This window comes from Podarcis erhardii, assembly GCF_964252035.2.
Source record: "Podarcis erhardii genome assembly, chromosome: 7".
Classification (NCBI taxonomy): Eukaryota; Metazoa; Chordata; class Lepidosauria; order Squamata; family Lacertidae; genus Podarcis; species Podarcis erhardii.
The window spans coordinates 90,175,764-90,197,392 of NC_138511.1; the positions used below are offsets into that span (position 1 = coordinate 90,175,764).

The 21,629-nt window shown below is 50.3% G+C and overlaps 1 protein-coding gene across 2 annotated transcripts in view; it reads left to right on the forward strand.

The window, feature by feature from the left end:
- The first annotated feature begins 5,183 nt into the window (after positions 1–5,183).
- The window catches only part of PAK4 (p21 (RAC1) activated kinase 4), an 81,826-nt gene continuing 65,380 nt past the window's right edge, over positions 5,184–21,629 (forward strand). The window contains exon 1 of one of the 2 annotated variants that reach the window (XM_081868967.1): positions 5,184–5,249. The gene's annotated coding sequence lies outside the window, so the exon portion shown is untranslated. Of the gene's footprint in view, positions 5,250–11,251; positions 11,322–21,629 lie in introns of those variants that run through there. The other variant, XM_081868966.1, reaches the window with a different exon arrangement.

Here is a 21,629-nt window from a genome sequence, read left to right on the forward strand (position 1 = left end):
AGGTCCTCTTCCTGGTTTCTAATTCTGCCTGTAAGCTTTGCCATTTCGACGTCGTTCATCAGTTTTGTCTGCCCCTCTTCTTTGGTGGGACTTGTAGACCCTTAGGATCATCTAGTCCAACCCCCTGCAAAACACAGTCAGTGGCAGCCAAAGCAGCATGGCTCCATGAGTGCCGGATGGATTCCTGTATAAACTAAGCCAAAATCCCTTATTTTGGCTGCTGATCCCTTATTTTCGAGGCTGCTGGTCCCTTATTTTCAAATCTGTAAGTTGACAGCTATGCCCTGAAAGCTTGGAGAGACACTGCCAGTCAGTGTAGACAACACTGAACTAGATGGAGCAGTTTCCTACATTCCTCTATTTGGCTTTTGCTGCAATGCCCACGAGGGGGAACCCTTGCTCTGCAACCGAGTCCCAAATTTAGGAGGACTGAACAGGACTTTAAATTTCCACGTTTTCTTACAAATTAACATGCCAGGCTCATTTCATCCTCCCACCCCAAAAACAGCTCTGCGTTCGTTTAATTGCAAAACAGGACTTATTTGCAGAAAGGTTTGGGCTAGGCCCTGGAGAGACAAGGGTTCGAATCCCCATGCAGCCAGGAGCCTTTCCGGAGCCTACCCTAAAGGGTTGTTGTTGTTGTTGTTGTGATGATAAATACAGGGAGCAAAGCAGCACCCCAGAGGAAAGCTTGCCTGCCCTAAACTATGAATTTAGAAAAACAAAAACAAAACGGTCATGGTGATTATGAAAATTAATACCATTAATCTTGAAAATCAGATTAATCATGTTAATGTGTTTTCAGTGATAATAACTTTTATACGATGGTTTTGATAAAGTCAATGCCATTGCTACTAGTAGTTCATGTTAATGTGTTTACAGTTATAATTATTTTATACTTACGATGATCAAAATTAAAACTATCAATATGCACGTTTAGGATAATTAATATATTTAGTTGCACTAATATATTTAGTTGCACTTGCACTAATATATTTAGTTATAATTATTTTATGCTTACAGTTATCAATGTTAATCCCGTCGATATGCGTGATTAGGTTAATTACATTAATGTATTCACGGGTATAATTATTATTATTTTTTATAGAATATTTATTAAAGTTTTCAAAAATAATACAATGTAAAAATAAAAAGAAAAAAATGACAAAAATAAAAACATTTAAAAACAAATACAATTTCCATTACTTATTTAGTATAATTATTTTATACTAATCATTACATAGATTAATAATTGGATGAATTACAAGGGTCATATTAATATATTCACAATTATTTCATATTACCGGATTTTAAATCAGTATTATCGATGTGAATAACAACAACAACAATAATAATGATAATATCAATACAAAATATTGATATTCTTCAGTATCTGAAGAAGTGTGCATGCACACGAAAGCTCATACCTAGAACTAACTCAGTTGGTCTTTAAGGTGCTACTGGAAGGAATTTTTTTATTTTGTTTTGACCATGGCAGACCAACACGGCTACCTATCTGTAACTGATAATATCAATGTTTGTACAGTTAGGGTGATTTTCCTCCCGCCCCTCCCTTCTCCTCTCCCCGTCAATCAATCCTTGAGGCAGCCAATAGGCGTGCGGGCTCCTCCCCTCCCCTCGCTATCCCCAGCGCTGCTGGGCGACGCCGCCCCCCCCTGAGGAGCGCCGCCAATCGGAAGCCTCCCCGGCTGTGCGGCGGGGAGGGGGGCGTGGCGGCTGTTGCCGTGGCGACGGCGGGAGAGCGGGCTTGTGCCCGGATGTTGCCTGCTTTCGGCCGGGCCGGCTCCCAAGATGGCGGCGGCGGCGGCGGCGGCGCGGCGGCGAGGGGGTCCCTGAGAGGAAGCGGGAGGCGGCGAGGAGAGCGAAGGCAGGCAGCGGGGACGGGGCGCGGAATTGGAAGCCGAGTGTTCTCGGGGTGGGGGCGGCCCACCTTGCGGGGTTGTTGTTGGCGGGGTCCATTTATCGATATTTCCCCTGTTCATATCCCGCCTTGGCCCCCTCCCTTCTCGCCCCCCCCACCGGGACGGGGTTCAAATCCTCCCCCCCCGTTTTTATCCTCGCCACAGCCCGCCCTGCGAGGTAGGCCAGTAAGTGAGTGAGTGAGGGAGGGGGCGCCAAGGCTGAAGTCGGGATTTGAACCCTGGTCTCTCCCCCCTCCGACCCCCAGGTCTTATCTACGCCATGCACCCTGTGTAGGTAAAGGACAGGTAAGCGGGCCCCCCCCCAGGTCAAAAACCCTGCCCCCCCCCGTGAGCTTCATGGCTGGGTCAGGATTTGAACCCTGGTCTCTCCCAGGTCTTATCTACGCTATGCACCCTGTGTAGGTAAACGACAGGTAAGCGGGCCCCCCCCCAACGTCAAAAACCCTGCCCCCCCCCCGTGAGCTTCATGGCTGGGCCAGGACTTGAACCCTGGTCTCTCCCAGGTCTTAGCTATGCCATGCACTCTGTGTAGGTAAACGACAGGTAAGCGAGCCCCCCCCCAGGTCAAAAACCCTGCCCCCCCCCTGAGCTTCATGGCTGGGTCAGGACTTGAACCCTGGTCTCTTCCCCCCCCCCCGCCGACCCCCAGGTCTTATCTACGCCATGCACCCTGTGTAGGTAAAGGACAGGTAAGCGGCCCCCCCCCCAGGTCAAAAACCCTGCCCCCCCCCGGTGAGCTTCATGGCTGGGTCAGGATTTGAACCCTGGTCTCTCCCCCCCCCCCACCTCCAGGTCTTAGCTACGCCATGCACCCTGTGTAGGTAAAGGACAGGTAAGCGGGGCCCCCCCAAGGTCAAATACCCTGCCCCCCCCCGTGAGCTTCATGGCTGGGTCAGGACTTGAACCCTGGTCTCTTCCCCCCCCCCCCCCCGCCGACCCCCAGGTCTTATCTACGCCATGCACCCTGTGTAGGTAAAGGACAGGTAAGCGGCCCCCCCCCCAGGTCAAAAACCCTGCCCCCCCCCGGTGAGCTTCATGGCTGGGTCAGGATTTGAACCCTGGTCTCTCCCCCCCCCCCACCTCCAGGTCTTAGCTACGCCATGCACCCTGTGTAGGTAAAGGACAGGTAAGCGGGCCCCCCCCCAGCTCAAAAACCCTGCCCCCCCCCCGGTGAGCTTCATGGCTGGGCCAGGACTTGAACCCTGGTCTCTTCCCCCCCCCCACCGACCCCCAGGTCTTATCTACGCTATGCACCCTGTGTAGCTAAAGGACAGGTAAGCGGGGCCCCCCCCAGGTCAAAAACCCTGCCCCCCCCCGTGAGCTTCATGGCTGGGTCAGGATTTGAACCCTGGTCTCTCCCAGGTCTTATCTACGCCATGCACCCTGTGTAGGTAAACGACAGGTAAGCGGGCCCCCCCCCAGGTCAAAAACCCTGCCCCCCCCGTGAGCTTCATGGCTGGGCCAGGACTTGAACCCTGGTCTCTCCCAGGTCTTAGCTATGCCATGCACTCTGTGTAGGTAAACGACAGGTAAGCGAGCCCCCCCCCAGGTCAAAAACCCTGCCCCCCCCGAGCTTCATGGCTGGGTCAGGACTTGAACCCTGGTCTCTCCCCCCCCCCGACCCCCAGGTCTTATCTACGCCATGCACCCTGTGTAGGTAAAGGACAGGTAAGCGGGGCCCCCCCAAGGTCAAAAACCCTGCCCCCCCCCTGAGCTTCATGGCTGGGTCAGGATTTGAACCCTGGTCTCTTCCCCCCCCCACCGACCCCCAGGTCTTATCTACGCTATGCACCCTGTGTAGGTAAAGGACAGGTAAGCGGGGCCCCCCCAAGGTCAAAAACCCTGCCCCCCCCCGTGAGCTTCATGGCTGGGTCAGGATTTGAACCCTGGTCTCTCCCAGGTCTTAGCTACGCCATGCACTCTGTGTAGGTAAAGGACAGGTAAGCGGCCCCCCCCCAGCTCAAAAACCCTGCCCCCCCCGGTGAGCTTCATGGCTGGGTCGGGATTTGAACCCTGGTCTCTTCCCCCCCCCCACCCCCAGGTCTTATCTACGCCATGCACCCTGTGTAGGTAAAGGACAGGTAAGCGCCCCCCCCCAGGTCAAAAACCCTGCCCCCCCCGGTGAGCTTCATGGCTGGGTCAGGATTTGAACCCTGGTCTCTCCCAGGTCTTAGCTACGCCATGCACCCTGTGTAGGTAAAGGACAGGTAAGCAGGGCCCCCCCAGCTCAAAAACCCTGCCCCCCCCCAGTGAGCTTCATGGCTGGGTCGGGATTTGAACCCTGGTCTCTTCCCCCCCCCCACCGACCCCCAGGTCTTATCTACGCTATGCACCCTGTGTAGGTAAAGGACAGGTAAGCGGGCCCCCCCCAAGGTCAAAAACCCTGCCCCCCCCTGTGAGCTTCATGGCTGGGTCAGGATTTGAACCCTGTTCTCTCCCAGGTCTTAGCTACGCCATGCACTCTGTGTAGGTAAAAGACAGGTAAGCGCCCCCCCCAGGTCAAAAACCCTGCCCCCCCCGTGAGCTTCATGGCTGGGCCAGGACTTGAACCCTGGTCTCTTCCCCCCCCCCACCGACCCCCAGGTCTTATCTACGCCATGCACCCTGTGTAGGTAAAGGACAGGTAAGCGGGGCCCCCCCAAGGTCAAAAACCCTGCCCCCCCCCCCCGTGAGCTTCATGGCTGGGTCAGGATTTGAACCCTGTTCTCTCCCAGGTCTTAGCTACGCCATGCACTCTGTGTAGGTAAAAGACAGGTAAGCGCCCCCCCCAGGTCAAAAACCCTGCCCCCCCCGGTGAGCTTCATGGCTGGGCCAGGACTTGAACCCTGGTCTCTTCCCCCCCCCACCGACCCCCAGGTCTTATCTACGCCATGCACCCTGTGTAGGTAAAGGACAGGTAAGCGGGGCCCCCCCAAGGTCAAAAACCCTGCCCCCCCCCGGTGAGCTTCATGGCTGGGTCAGGATTTGAACCCTGGTCTCTCCCCCCCCACCTCCAGGTCTTAGCTACACCATGCACCCTGTGTAGGTAAAGGACAGGTAAGCGGGCCCCCCCCCAGGTCAAAAACCCTGCCCCCCCCGGTGAGCTTCATGGCTGGGTCAGGATTTGAACCCTGGTCTCTCCCCCCCCCACCTCCAGGTCTTAGCTACACCATGCACCCTGTGTAGGTAAAGGACAGGTAAGCGGGCCCCCCCCCCAGGTCAAAAACCCTGCCCCCCCCCGGTGAGCTTCATGGCTGGGTCAGGATTTGAACCCATGTCTCTCCCAGGTCTTATCTACGCCATGCACCCTGTGTAGGTAAAGGACAGGTAAGCGGGGCCCCCCCAAGGTCAAAAACCCTGCCCCCCCCGTGAGCTTCATGGCTGGGCCAGGACTTGAACCCTGGTCTCTTCCCCCCCCCACCGACCCCCAGGTCTTATCTACGCTATGCACCCTGTGTAGATAAAGGACAGGTAAGCGGCCCCCCCCCAAGGTCAAAAACCCTGCCCCCCCCCCCGTGAGCTTCATGGCTGGGTCAGGATTTGAACCCTGTTCTCTGCCAGGTCTTAGCTGAGCCATGCACCTGGTAAAGGACAGGTAAGGTAAAGGACAGGTAAGAAATGCATTCACAATAGTAGCAGCCATTTGCATCCCACCCTCTGGTCCAAGGAGCTCAAGTTGCCCCCCCCCCCATTTTATCCTCACAATAACCCTCCGAGGTAGGATGGGAGGAGGGTAAGCGGATGCCCCCCCCAAGGTCAACACCCCCCCCCCGTGAGCTTCATGGCTGGGCGGGGATTTGAACCCTGGTCTGTCCCAGGTCTTAGCTAAGCCATGCACCACCCAGTCTAGGTAAAGGGCTGGTAAGAAATGCAGTCATAATAGTAGCAGCCATTTGCATCCCACCCTCTGCTCCAGGTGGGATATGTATCTCTCTGCTCCCCCACCCCATATTTTATCCTCACAGTAACCCTCCGAGGTAGGATGGGAGGAGAATAGGCTGATGGGTCCCCCCAAGGTCAACCCCCCCCCCCGTGAGCTTCATGGCTGGGGGGCTGGGATTTGAACCCTGGTCTCTCCCAGGTCTGACGCTCTAACCACTAAACCAGCACTGGTTCTTTCTGGGGAGTGGAAGGGCAGCGGGGTTTGAGGGGTACTAAGGAGCTGGGGTGGGATTTGCGAGAAGCAGCAGAATGTGTTTGTTGGGGGGGTTGGAATTCAGTGGGGGGGTTGTCCTTGGCGGAGAAAGAGGGTGCAATGGGGGATCCTGGGGGATGGGGACGAGGGGAAGGTTCTACTGACTCGTTTGTGGCATTCGTTAGCTGCCTTTTCCAGCTGAAGCTGAATGTGAAGCCCATGTTCATAAAACGATAAAATGCAATGGGAAAGAGGGAACTGCAGTGAAGCCATTTCGTCATCAATATGTATTGGGGGGCGGGGGGAACACCACCACCTGGGAGGGGCAGGAGGCAAGGCCCCAAGGGCCATCCTAAAAAAGAAGAGGACGTTGTCTTGATGACAGGCCTGCAGTGAAGGGGCCACACCACACACCTGCAAGTGTGGAGAGGTGTTGTCCAGGCGCAGTGCTGCAGCTAAAAAGTCCTTGCCCCGTGCCAACCCAACCTCTGGCAATTTCGGCTGAGGACCTTAACACATGAGCTGCTCCCTATAGGGAAAGGGGTCTCTTTTTCTTTATTTAATTTCAATACCACCCTTCATCTGAGGGGTCGCAGGATGGTTTACAATACAAAAATACACAACGTAATGACAGACAAAACAATGCCCCCACAACCCAAACACAGAATATTGTAGGGATGGCTGCAATAGCTGCTAGAGGGGAGATGAAGCGGGGGCTGCTTGGGGTGGCCCAAGGGTGGACAAGTCACAATGACTGTCTTCTGTCTCCCCCCACCCCCCTCAGTTATGAAACTCTCTTATTATGGGTTGACTTGGGGTGAATTTTCTCCAAGGGGCTCTAAGTGGTGTACATTGTTCTCCCCCTCCCCCTTCAACCCCCACAACAACCCTGTGAGGTAGGTTAGGCTGAGAGGCAGTGACTGGCCTTCAAGACTGAGCTTCGTGGTTGAATGGGATATAAGAACCCTGGCCTCCCAGGTCCCAGACCGGCACTCTTGTCAACTAGACCACACTGCCTTTCTCTAGCTTCTTGCCATTAGACCTTTGTGACAGAACAGGCTATGCGTCTGAAGAAATAATGGGAGCAGGTTTATGAAGTCGTGTGGGCATGAAGGGTCAAGGGGGCAGGAGCAAGGAAGCATGGCATGTGGCTTATAAGAGTTTGGGATGTTCCAGATTCTCCCTCATTCTTTATTCCATAAACAGCATATGTTTTGCACTGACGGAAATGATCAGTCTGTATTTATTGAGCCTGAAATAATGTGCCAACAGTTTTCCGCCGCTGAAAATGGTAAAACACCCTTCTGCTACTTGGCAGGATTGGCCTTCTGCCGTTTCAGAGGCTGTCCTGCAACAGAAACCCTTGTCAACAGAGACAAATAACTACTGTCCAAAAAGCTGCCTGTGGTTATTATGAGCTGCGTATCCAAATTGAGTGAATGTATCAACTAGCCCGGGGGTCAGCAACTTTTTCAGCAGGGGGCCGGTCCGCTGTCCCTCAGACTTTGTGCGGGGCCAGACTATATTTTGAAGAAAAAACAACAACAAATTCCTGTGCCCCACAAATAACCCAGAGATGCATTTTAAATAAAAGCACACATTCTACTCATGTAAAAACACCAGGCAGGCCCCACAAATAACCCAGAGATGCATTTTAAATAAAAGCACACATTCTACTCATGTAAAAACACACTGATTCTTGGACCGTCCATGGGCCGGATTTAGAAGGTGATTGGGCCGGATCCTGCCCCTGGGCCTTAGCTTGCCTACCCATGAATTAGCCAGAGTGGTGTTTGGAGAGCCCATCATAGCCTGAAGGTTGGTCGGCGGGGGGGGCGGGCAAAGGAATGCCAGTTTGGGCTGTGGCATTGCAATATCCATAACACTTCTTCGCTCGTTTCATTGGATGGGGCGGAATCCCGGGGGTCACTTCCACCAGAGTGGCTGTAATCTCTTGGGATGGAGTTTGCATGAATTGACCCCTTTTTCCTATCGTCCATTGAGCAGATGTCTCCAACAGGCGATTTCTAAATCTCCTTCAATTAGCTAGAGTGGAAATGCCTCTTAATTGCTGGGAAGTGAAATGCAAGTGAAAATTTAAAAGTGAAGAGCAAGCCTTGGCCTCTGCCCACCCAGAGACATTTCTGTTTATGCAGGAGGGTGCCGACCCGTCCCCTTTGGTGGATGTGCTTGAAAAGTATCGCCTTTCTGTAAAAGCATATTGATTGGTGGACGTGCTTCCGGAGGCTTTTCTCTTGGCAGAGTTGCTTCTTCTGATTGATAGATCTTGTCCAAATGGACAGAGCGCTGGCTTGTAATTCACTTAGGAAGGGCAATTAATACATCTGGTGTGACGATCAAAGCTCTGCAGCAACACTCAGAGCGAGTGCGCTGTTGTGTTGTTTTAGTTACAGACATCAGCAATCAGGCTTCTCTTTGCCAAATGTGCAGCCTGGGGATGTTCTACAGTTGCAGGGCAGCCATTGTAAAATTTCCAGGCTGGGAGTGCAGCGAATCCAGGAGGTCCTTATCTAATCTTTTGGCTTGTGACAGAGCTAATTTGGTTTGGGATGGGGGTGTTCCTGTATCTTCTGCAAAAGCTTTTTCCCCCCCTTTGAAGTGGAGAGATTCCTCTTTTGGTTGTTTAGGATTTGCACTTCCTACAGCAGCCCACAAGCCACATTCATTTCTTCAAGTGTTTGTATGCGGTTCCTAGGCACCTGGAGAATCCATTACTGTAACATAATGCAATAATAGCAAACTCAGATCTCTGGGTGCTGGTCCTTGTGTGTCCAAAATGGCACCATCTATGCAAAAGAAGGAGGTACCAGAAGGCTTTGGAATACATGAAGGGCAGGGAGAGGAGGCAAAACAGCCAGTAAGATCTGAGCGTATTCAATGCCATGAGATGCTGGCTCACTGTTTAGAGGTGAGGGAATGGAGTATCCTGGAGCAGGGCATAGCTGGCTAGGGCCCTCAATAGGGACACTCCATACAGCAGCACAGTCATACCTCGGGTTGAATGTGCTTCAGGTTGAGTGCTTTCGGGTTGCGCTCCGCGGCAACCCGGAAGTAACGGAGCGCAGAAGCGGCAAAACGCGACATGCGCAGACGTGCTGTCATGTCTTACATTCCATTCAAGATGAGAACGGGGCTCCGGAACGGATCCCGTTTGCATCCCGAGGTACCACTGTATATTGTTTTAATTCTAGCTCTTATGGTTACAGAAATGTAACTTGAGAAACAGACTTGGGGAAATAGGATCCAGCCCAAGGGCCAAATCCTTATCTCCCCCATGGGCTAAGTGTCCGAAATGTAACTTGTCAGCAGTGTGCAATCAATATTTGTATCTTTGTTTTTCAGAACAGCTCAAAAGGGGTGTTTTAACCTGGCAGCAACAGTGTGACATAGATTAGCCAAGAGAGTGTCACTTGCCCAGGGCCACCCTCTCTGTCTGGCAGCTTAAGAGGAGTCTGATTTGGGGTTTTCCTGATCCAAGCTCTGTGCTAGCTACTACACTAACTGCCAATATCTATCACGGAATCTCTTGGACTTGGTGAGCTGAGCAAGTGATGGAAGAAATCTGCTCCCAATAAACCCTTGCTCAGAATAAAGAGGCGGCCTGTGTGTTCAGGTAGCTCCTTATCAGATGCATTTCTGCAGGTTTGTCACCCAGTCATGGATCAAATGCTATCTCCAGTTAACTGGGGGAACAGCTGCCTGCCTGCACCAGTAAGGCCTCCCAGGATGTCCCAGTCGTGTAGCTTGACTGAGTGCTGTGTATTGTAGCTCTTTCTTCACAAGGTCACTGGGTTTCTCTACGAAACTCTGATTTCTATCCACCAGTAGAACTGAGGCTGATACTGATTGTCCCATGATATATATGAGATGGATGACTCAAAATTGTGTTTGTCTAGGTCTGTAGTAAAACCGAGTCTAGTCTTGCCAGGAGTTGATTGTCTTCCAGCTCATTTTAACCTCTTTTACCCCTTGGACATGCCAACCAAAAGAGAGGTTTGTTGCAGGGGGTTGTGCCCCATGATAATAACTGATCATGGAAGAAATACAAAAGCACTCTCAAAATGTTTCACAGAATTGACAAACCCTCCGATGCAAAAAGCAGATCTGTAGCTCTTGGCCCCTTCTGGCAAGCTGACACTTGTATAATAACTAGCTTGGAACCACTTCAAAGGAGGAGAGGATCTCTCAGCAAGGAAGCAACCAAAGGAAAACCCAGGGAAACAGAAGACGAAACCATTTGTAAACCTGGCAATAGTCCCTCAGGCATGTGGCACAATTGCAAATTCTTCATGGGGGAGGGAGAATTATTTGGCTTTGAAATGTTTGCCGTTGGAGTTGCCTCTCTACAGATGGTGAGGGCTAGAAACTTGCTGCTTTAAACAAGATGAGAACTAGAATGCTCAGGGTCTAATGAACCCTGGGGCAAAAGAGCCCTGGGGGTGAGCTGTGATTCTTACTGGTATCTACAAATTGCCGTTTGCTGGAAACCCCCAGCTGCAAGGTTGGAGGGGGAAGAGATGTGATTGACTCTGGCAACGCGAAAGAATGCTTTCAATACGAAGCACCAAACAAGGCCTGAAAGCTAGCCAAGAAGCAGCTTTCTCTTGCCAGCGAAAACATTAACTAATCCCAGCAACATTTTAAAGAAAATGCTCAACTTCTGGTAACGGAACAAACCTGCTGGATGAATAAATATATTGTTCTTTGCCTCTTACAACTCTGGCTGGGGATAAAAAGACTTGTGGAAATAAGACTCCGGAAGCATCGTTGTTGAGTTCAGGAAGCGGACTGCTTGTAGGCAGTGGGAGGAGAGGGGCCTGGCTATGAACAAGGTGGTCCTGTCTAGTATTACCCCAAAGTTCTGGTCATTCAGACTCCCTCCTGTACTACGGTGGTACCTCAGGTTACATACGCTTCAGGTTACATACGCTTCAGGTTACAGACTCCGCTAACCCAGAAATAGTACCTCGGGTTAAGAACTTTGTTTCAGGATGAGAACAGAAATTGTGCTCCGGCGGCGCGGCGGCAGCAGGAGGCCCCATTAGCTAAAGTGGTGCTTCAGGTTAAGTACAGTTTCAGGTTAAGTACGGACCTCCGGAATGAATTAAGTACTTAACCTGAGGTACCACTGTACTGCATTTCCCCAAATCTCCCAATTTCCTCTCTTTAAAAGATACTGCTTGCATTGGCCACGAAGATTTGAATGAAAAATTCTGCTTGAGCTTCACTGCTTCTTCTTACGAGTGAATAACTTTACAACCAAACCCCTTGCCTATTTTTGATCAGAATATGGTTCGGTCTAGTCCACCTTTCCAGCTCCTAGCAGTGGCTGGCTAGAAACTTACAAGCAAGTGGTATATTGCCTCTGCATGAGGTGGGGCTCCTTTGTTGTCACAGGGGCTGGAGCCCCTCCCCTAGGAAATAAGGTGCCGATGTTGGGGGTCTTTTAGTTTGTGGGGAGGAAAAGTGATAAAGGACATGATAAAATAAAGCATGGCCTGGGGGGAAAGGAAGTTTTCATCTGTCTCATAGTACCAGAGCCCAGGTCCATCTGACGTGGAAGCTGAATGTTAAAAACATGGAATCTTCTGCCACAAGGTGTGGTGACAGCCAGAAAGTTGGATGGCTTTAAAAGGGGTTTAGACCAATTTCTGGAGGATAAGGCTATCGGCGGGTGTGAGCCGCAATGGCTTTGTTCTGCCCCCACCACCAGGAATAGGAGGATTCTGAATCCCATTTGATGGGAATCCCAAGTGGGAAGAGCTGAGGTTGCTCTCAGGCCTTACTTATCACAGGGATCTGGTTGGCCACTGTGGGTAACATGATGCTTGACTAGGTGTAGATGAGACCTCTGCTCCATGAATTTATCTTAATTTTTTAAAACCAGAAGCATTTGCTTCCCTCTTAATGAATTCTGTGTGTAAAATTGTACTTAATATTTTCAACTGTTATATGTATAGCTTATTGTTGTAGGGAGCCCAAGATGAAAGGTCACTGCCCTGAGATGCTTACAATCTAAAATTTGACCCCGGGGCATCGCTTACCTGGCACCTGTGATTATCAAGGGGGATATTGTTTGGTTTGTTGCTATGTATTTTTGTGGTTTTGTACTGTAAACCACCCTATGATCCTTCAGATGCCCTCTAAATGTCAGATAGTTGTTTATTTCTTTGACATCTGGTGGGAGGGCGTTCCACAGGGAGGGCGCCACCACCGAGAAGGCCCTCTGCCTGATTCCCTGTAACTTGGCTTCTCGCAGGGAGGGAACTGCCAGAAGGCCCTCGGAGCTGGACCTTAGTGTCCGGGCAGAACGATGGGGGTGGAGGCGCTCCTTCAGATATACTGGGCTGATGCTGTTTAGGGCTTTAAAGGTCAGCACCAACACTTTGAATTGTGTTCGGAAACGTACTGGGAGCCAATGTAGGTGTAACCAAGTGCAGCCTGTATGTAAAAAAAGGTCTGCTTTTTTAAAAAGTCTTCGTGTTGGAACCTTGCTACTTGATTTTTGTCTTCTTTCAAATGAAAAATTTCATGGTTTTGAGTGGAAAGGAAGAGGGGGAGGAGGAAGAGATATTTTTACATCTGAGTTGGAAGTCTCGTTATTTTGCAGAGCCTTATGCTCTAATTTTGAGTGCCTGAAGAACATATGGAAGACTGTCTCTTTGAACATCTATGCTCGAGGGGGGGGGAGTCTCCCATCTGTTCAGTGTACAGTTTGATGTGTTCATAGACTGGACAGGATGGAAGCCTCTTGCCTGTGCCCTTTGTGCTATTCACAATTTCATGGATGCATATTGATAATGTGGTGGTATGGACAGCCAGGCATCTCAAAATCTGCTACCTGGAAGCTTTAATTATTATTTTTTAAGGCTTGTGCTGCAAGGTGCCTAAGTTTAATTCTATCACCTTAAAAAGCCACTTCTGGTGTCTAGGAATAATTTTAGCTCATATATATATATATATATATATATGTATTTAGAGTGATGTTGAACTTGAATGGCATTACTTTGGTGACTTGCAGATGCAAATAGCCTGACATGAATTGGGCAGGGGAAGTAGACACAAGACAGATGGGGAGCCTGCAGGAGAAAAACGTAGCCTGGCTGCAATTTTAAGGCAGCGACCTCCGAATTGATTAAAAATGGAAGTACTCTGAGAATCCATTAGAGACTGTCTGTTGGTATCCCTGTACTTCCAACAATTTAAAGCTGCATTTTCTGCCAGAACGGCACTTGGAGTGGCATGCAACATGGCAACGAAATAAAGCAGTAATAAAAAATTCACAAAACACCAACATAATCCTAAAAGCCAAAGACAGATATATGAAGCAGCAGCAGCAGTTAAGAACAGGGCACAGTCAGCCAGAAGGAATTCTTGAAAAAGAAGAAGTGTTTTTGCCAGCTGTTGAACGGACAACAAGGAAAGATTTCCTGGGGAAGCAGGCTCTGCAGATGGAGTCGCACCACGACTGTATATGTTGAGCCCCTGCCTCTTCCAGCCACCCCAAATGTATCTCGTCAATCTGAGAGAACGGGGCGGGATGTACAGTGGTGCCTCGCAAGACGAAAAGAATCCGTTCCGCGAGTCTCTTCGTCTAGCGGTTTTTTCGTCTTGCGAAGCAAGCCCATTGACGGATTAGCGCTATTAGCGGCTTAGCGGATAAGCGGCTTAGCGGCTTAGAAAAAGGGGAAAAGGGGGGGGGGAACCTGCAGGAACTCGCAAGACATTTTCGTCTTGCGAAGCAAGCCCATAGGAAATTCGTTTTGCGAAGCACCTCCAAAACGGAAAACTCTTTCGTCTAGCGAGTTTTCCGTCTTGCGAGGCATTCGTCTTGCGGGGCACCACTGTATGGGAGCAGGTGCTTCCTAAGGTACTCAGGACCCCAACCATTTAGGACTTCAAAGCTCAAAACCTGCATATTAGATTACACCCTGGAGCAAATAGGCAGCCAGTGAAGCTTCCCTCTGAAAATCAGATAGTGTCCATACATGGCTTGTAAAACCTCAAGGCAGGTCTGAGGCCGACTGAGGCTGGACGTGCTTGTGCAAGCTCTGATCGCCAGACCAAGCCCCACCTCCACATAACTAATGGATCTGTGTTACAGGTGGGAGCCTAGTTATCCTTTGACACTCTTGAGTAATTTATCTTCCATGGGCTTTCAGGGTGGTGGTGGGGCTCTGCCCCCCTGCTCAGCGAACTTGTCCGCTGCCTCCAGTTTTGCCTGTTAGTGCGTCTCTGATCTTCTCTAGCCTGGTTTGTTGGGGTTCCTCTTCCAGGGCATTTCGGAGGTCTGTTCTGAGCATCCATTATGGCACTGAGTCAGTGCCGGGCTTTAGTAGCATGGCAGCCAGGTTTGAGCTCTGTGATCTGCTGGGATGCATTTTGAGAATTCTCTTCTAATGGTAAGCGGTAGGAAAGTATTATTAAGTTAACTAAATGAACTGTATAGATTACATACCCCTAGCCTCGTCTTCTAGATGCTGTAGGTCTTGAAGCCAATTGGGGATCAGGTGGTTTTGTGAATGGATCCCCCAAATCCAAGGTCTCATTGCTGACTCTCTCTCCCCACCCGCCCTGCAATGGTGTGGGCAGCACTGGAATGTTAATGGCTTGCCCATTTCTACCGTGAATGACTTTTTTGTTGCTGTTGTGCAAGAAATTTCCTGGCTACCCAACCTTGCCTCTTGCCCTCGAGTTCAACTGCACCTGCGTCTCTTAATAAAAGCAGATTTTCTCTGGCACGGAGGAATTTGCAAAGTGGAGTCAGGCAGTCTGCTTTTGAAAAGCAACTGCTATGCATCGTCCTTGTGCAGCCGATATCTCCCGGCAGTTCACCCAGCTTGCGCATGGCTTTGCTCAGGATTTGGGCCTTGCTTTTCTCCAAGGTTTCCATAATTGTTAAGATGGAAGTGTGCTGCTTTAACTGTGCTCTTCTTCCTCCATCCCCCCCCCCTCCTTTTCTCTCCAGGCTTAATGGGAACACACTCATTCAGGAAAGAAAAGAGAGGCAATTTCTGAACGCTTTGCTGATTTGGCTAATCCCAGATAGCTAATTCTCTTGTATGGGCCCAGTGAGGCAGGCTGCTGCGTAAGTCCCAAACACAGCTCAGCAGCAGCATTTGTGCACCCGCATTGGAAAAAAATATCTTTGTGCTGCTTTGCTCTCCTCCAAGGAAGAAAACCTCTGAATTTTGTGGCACCTGCTCCCTTTATGTGGCTTTAATGGGAGATTTCAGAACTAGGGCTGCTGCAGAGAGGATATTAGGGGGGCAGGAACCCCCAGCTTTCAGGGCCTTAGACTTCCGTAATCCCACCCTTCTCATACTCCTCACCTTGTTGTTCTTTAACCCTTTGAGTTGGCTCCTTGAAATAGCTGTGGTGTTCTGGTAATTGGTGAAGCGCAGGGCAGCCTCCGTTCCCTTAAGAAGATTCCAAAAAGGCAGACAGCTGGGTTGATCTATTATTTTGCTGACACCCACAGAGCAGGAGCACTGAGCAGAAGGCCCGGTTTATTAGAATCAGCACAGCTGCATTCCTGAGCGTGATTCCCTGGGAGGGAGCGCCACTGATCTCAGAGGTGTTGACTCCTGGCTGAATCGGGTCAACTTGTAAAACACCTTGAGCTTTAACAAAATATACGCAGCCAGCTGAATTTCAGTCTCTAGCTTTTAACTGCAATTGCAGACCATCTTCCGAATAATTATTACTGTTTGAAATGCTGGTGTGAAGTTAGGAGCTGCATCAGATAAAAGGAATGGATCCGACCTCTTTGTGATGGTTGTCTTCATTCTCAGGCTGCTTCTATGCTAATTTGTCTGTCGTGCAATTAAACTGGAAAGTTTCATTATCTCTTTATTTGCTTCCCAGTAACTGTAGTGCTTGTGCAGGTGAGTTCATTGCTCCTGCTATAATAATAATAATAATAATAATAATAATAATAATAATAATAATAATAATTTATTATTTATACCCCGCCCATCTGGCTGGGCCTCCCCAGCCACTCTGGGCGGCTTCCATAGAAACCAAAAATACAGTAAAATATCACACGTTAAAAACTTCCCTGAACAGGGCTGCCTTAAGATGTCTTCTGAATGTCAGGTAGTTGTTTATCGCTTTGACATCTGCTGAAAGGGCATTCCACAGGGCGGGCGCCACTACCGAAAAGGCCCTCTGCCTGGTTCCCTGTAGCTTCGCTTCTCGCAATGAGGGAACCGCCAGAAGGCCCTCGGAGCTGGACCTCAGCATCCGGGCAGAACGATGGGGGTGGAGACGCTCCTTCAGGTATACTGGACCGAGGCCGTTTAGGGCTTTAAAGGTCAGCACCAAAACTTTGAATTGTGCTCGGAAACGTACTGGGAGCCAATGTAGGTCTTTCAAGACCGGTGTTATATGGTCTCGGCGGCCGCCCCCAGTCACCAGTCTAGCCGCCGCATTCTGGATTAGTTGTAGTTTCCGAGTCACCTTCAAAGGTAGCCCCACGTAGAGTGCATTGCAGTAGTCCAAGCGGGAGATAACCAGAGCATGCACCACTCTGGCAAGACAGTCCACAGGCAGATAGGGTCTCAGCCTACGTACCAGATGGAGCTGGTAAACAGCTGCCCTGGACACAGATTTGACCTGTGCCTCCATGGACAGCTATGAGTCCAAAATGACTCCCAGGCTGCGCACCTGGTCCTTCAGGGGCACAATTACCCCATTCAGGACCAGGGAGTCCTCCACACCTGCCCGCCTCCTGTCCCCCCAAAACAGTACTTCTGTCTTGTCAGGATTCAGCCTCAATCCATTAGCCGCCATCCATCCTCCAACCGCCTCCAGACACTCACACAGGACCTTCACCGCTTTCACTGGTTCTGATTTAAAAGAGCGGTAGAGCTGGGTATCATCCGCATACTGATGAACACCCAGCCCAACCCCCCTGATGATGTCTCCCAGCGGCTGCATGTAAATGTTGAAAAGCATGGGGGAGAGGACAGAACCCTGAGGCACCCCACAAGTGAGAGCCCAGGGGTCTGAACCCTCATCCCCCCCCCACTTTCTGAACACGGCCCAGGAGGAAGGAGCGGAACCACTGTATGACAGTGCCCCCAGCTCCCAGCCCCTCAAGACGGTCCAGAAGGATGTTATGGTCGATGGTATCAAAGGCCGCTGAGAGATCCAGCAGAACTAGGAAACAGCTCTCACCTTTGTCCCTAGCCCGCCGGAGATCATCAACCAGTGCGACCAAGGCAGTTTCAGTCCCATGATGAGGCCTGAATCCCGACTGGAAGGGATCCAAATGGTCCGCTTCTTCCAGGCGTGCCTGGAGTTGTTCAGCAACCGCTGAAGATAAAAGCCCAGAAGGATCTGCACTTCTCTGCATTTCCCCTCCTCCACTTCACCAGTGGTTGAAGCACCATCTCTTGTGCAAGCTGCTCTTGGAAATAAAATGCTGCAGAGGGGGGACTCCTGCCCTTCGAGCCAATAGCATCTGAGAGATGCACACTTAAGCCCAGGAACTGCAGAGGAAAAGGAAGCTCAAACCTCCCTCTCGTGATTAAAGGTAAAGGTAAAGGGACCCATGACAGTTAAGTCTAGTCGTGAACGACTCTGGGGTTGTGGTGCTCATCTCGCTTTATTGGCCAAGGGAGCCGGCGTACAGCTTCCGGGTCATGTGGCCAGCATGATGAAGCCGCTTCTGGTGAACCAGAGCAGCGCACGGAAACGCCGTTTACCTTCCCGCCGTAGCGGTACCTATTTATCTACTTGCACTGTGTGCTTTTGAACTGCTAGGTTGGCAGGAGCAGGGACCAAACAACGGGAGCTCACCCCATTGCGGGGATTCGAACAGCCGACCTTTCAATCGGCAAACCCAAGCAGCACAGTGGTTTAACCCACAGCGCCCCTCTCATGTGATTAGTCTGCTGCATATATCTTCAGGTTCCTCGTTTATTTTACTGCACCAGTTGCCTCCCCTGCCCCCTTTCACGTTCCTGCCACAGAGGTCTGCGTGCCCATGGTGAACTTGCCAGCATTGCTACATCCTTGACCTTTTCTCCTTGGCTTTGCCCCAGAGAACCAAAGACAAGTGTTTGGGAAACTTTATTCTCCTATGTGGTGCTATCTGCATACAGGCACGGGGTGGAATGCAACGATTGTCTCATCTTGCTGATGGGTGCCCGACAGGGAGAGGTGTGTAATCTGTCAGCCTGTTAAATGGCATTTTCGAGTCTGGTGGAGAAAGAGAAGAGCAGAGGCCCAATCGCCGGAGCAAGGTACCTCTTCCAGGTGTGTGGCTTAATGGTTAGGCCCAGGGCAAGAGCCTCACACATGAGTGAGCTGCATATGCAAGTGAACCAGAGGGGCAGTGTGGTGCAGTGGTCAGAGTGTTGGACTAGACCATGGTTCAAATCCACCCCCCCATTCAGCCATGACACTCATTGGGTGTGACCTTAGGCCAGTCACTGCTTCTCAGCCTTACCTACCTCACAAGGTGGGGATTAAATGAGATGGGGCAGAATTGTGTACGCCACCTTGAGCTCATCAGAGGAGAAGATTGGGATATATGTTGTTGTTGTTGTTGTTTAGTTGTGTCCGCCTCTTCGTGGCCCCCTGGACCAGAGCACGCCAGGCACTCCTGTTTTCCACTGCCTCCCGCAGTTTGGTCAAACTCATGCTGGTAGCTTCAAGAACACTGCCCCACCATCTCGTCCTCTGTCGTCCCCTTCTCCTTGTGCCCTCCATCTTTCCCATCTTTTCCAGGGAGTCTTCTCTTCTCATGAGGTGGCCAAAGTCTTGGAGCCTCAGCTTCAGGATCTGTCCTTTCAGGGAGCACTCAGGGCTGATTTCCTTCAAAATGTTTGATCTTCTTGCAGTCCATGGGACTCTCAAGAGTCTCCTCCAGCACTAGAATTCAAAAGCATCAATTCTTCGGCGATCAGCCTTCTTGATGGTCCAGCTTTCACTTCCATACATCACTACTGGGAAAATCATAGCTTTTACTATATATACAATATAAGCTTGTGAATTGTGTGTGGTCCTAATAGTGCTGCTTGTTTGCACCTCTTGCTCTTAATCCAGATATCTAGGAAGTCTCTGGAAATTCCAGAAACTTCCTCGCTCTCAGCTTCATGCAAATCCACTGTTGGAGTGCACAGAGTTCCTAGGAATTTTCCTGTGCTTGAGATGGTTCAGTTGTTGCCTCGTTTCTGTGTTTCCCTTCCTTTGTTTACATTGTGCTTTGAAAAGTAATGAGGGTTTTGAATGTTGGGGACATGTTTGAATGAGCAAATTCTGGCAGACTCTCTCTGACATAGCCAGCCTTGCAGGAGGGAACTTGGAGTATTTAGAGTGAAAATGACAAGGCAATTGTCAGGAATTACTTTAATGGGTAGGAATTAGTTTTAAATTATTCTCATTATAAATAGCTGGTATCGTAGTTCCTGGCTCTGAAGCAAGCAAGATGGAATGATGTGTCACAGAAAGGAAAGGTTGTGATTAATAAAACGAATCTTAGTTAAACTAGCACAAAACACACACACACACAGAGAGAGAGAGAGAGAGAGAGAGAGAGAAGCTTGGTAAATCAATTAGATTCATCCATTTCCCTACAGATCTGCCTCTAAGTCATTCTACAGGAGTTGGCTGAGACTTGCAGAGCTTTGTGGGATGGGGGCGAGAGAAGATGCTCAAATATTAGGCTGCATCTTTTAAATATATATTGACACCTGCTTTACAGAGGGAAATAGGGGAGAGATGAGACTTCCTAGATTTTCTGTAGTGGGGAGGTGCCATTCTCTAGTGGAGAGGTTGTCCCAGCGCCATTGTGGTTGAGATGAGCAACAGGCGAGTTGTTTAGCAGCAGAACCTTCCCCTTAGACTCACTTAGATATTTTTTAAGTAATGGGTATGCTTCCCGCTAATGAAGATTAGTAGCAATTGCTGTGAGTTCCACCAAACTGTCCTTCCCTCCCATCCCACGTGTGTGTTTTTAGCAGGGAAAATATGCTGTAATTTTGGTAACGATGTAAAGAGGTAATTAAGGGTCTTGCTCAATCAACTAGCAGCTTAATTACCACCAAATAGTAATCGCTTGCGGAAGCGCTGCCGCTGCCGCCACAAGCCCTGTGACATTTATGGTTGTGCACCTGAGGGCGTTGTGCAAAATGGGGAAAGGACATATCCCCCCCCCCCATTTTAAAAGGCCCATCGCAACTGGGATTTCTGGAGGTGGTGGGAGGAATCTGCTGAGGATTGTAATTCCTTAAACATCCACATGTTCCCTTTCCTCTGGGGAGTGCACAGGGTGGCCTAGATGAGCCTCCTACAGGGAGGTCTGCTATTCAGACACCACTCAGACTGTCTTTGCCCCCACAAGGCGCCTTCTGACCACCTCTTTGGCCATTCAAAGCAAAACAGTAAACCCCTGTAAGGGGCGGGGGGAGAGTGACTTTTCCTTGCATATTTTCCTTGTCTTCAAATATTCCTCCCTGGGCCATTGCTCACTGGCAGGAGGTCCCGGCTTCCATCCTCAACATTTTCCAGCAGGGCTGGGTCAGGCTCCTCTCTGAAACCCTGGACTGCTGATGGCAGGTGCTGTGTAGACAATGAAGACTTAACTGGACCAGCGGCCTGACTGTGTACAATGCAACTTCCTGTCTGGCTTGTCTAACTTGATAGCACCACTGCCGTTTGTGTGTGGAGGGCTGGCACGGCATTTCCAAATGCCTCAACCTTGCCTCCCAGTTCCTGTGGTCCCAGGGAAGGCTTTGAGCCTGTGTTTCCACCAGAGGCATCCCTGCCACAAGGCAAGGTGAGATGGTCACCTCCAGTGGTAAATTTTGGGTGGCCGAGTGAGGGAGAGGGACTTGACCCAGGGCACAGGGTTGGGTTTTCATTTCCATGCTGCCTCAAAACAGCTGGATCGCATTCTGTGTTTTAAATGATGCGCTCTGTCCCACTCAAGCCCCCTAAAGAACTGCCTTCTGGCAGTTGCCTTGCTGCATGAAGCCAAGTTACAGGGAACCAGACAGAGGGCCTTCTCGGTAGAGTGGTAGAGTACCTCGGGTTAAGTACTTACAGTGGTGCCCCGCAAGACGAATGCCTCTCAAGACGAAAAACCTGCTAGACGAAAGGGTTTTCCGTTTTGGAGGCGCTTCGCAAAACGAATTTCCTATGGGCTTGCTTCGCAAGACAAAAATGTCTTGCGAGTTCCTGCGGGTTCCCCCCCCTTTTTCTAAGCTGCTTATCTGCTAAGCCGATAAGCCGTTAAAAGCCGCTAATAGCGCTAATCCGCTAATCCGTCAATGGGCTTGCTTCGCAAGACAAAAAAACCGCTAGACGAAGAGACTCGCGGAAAGGATTCTTTTCGTCTTGCGAGGCACCACTGTAATTCGTTCTGGAGGTCCGTTCTTAACCTGAAGCACCACTTTATCTAATGGGGTCTCCCGCTGCTGCCGCACCGCCGGAGCACGATTTCTGTTCTCATCCTGAAGCAAAGTTCTTAACCCGAGGTACTATTTCTGGGTTAGCAGAGTCTGTAACCTGAAGCGTCTGTAACCTGAAGCATCTGTAAC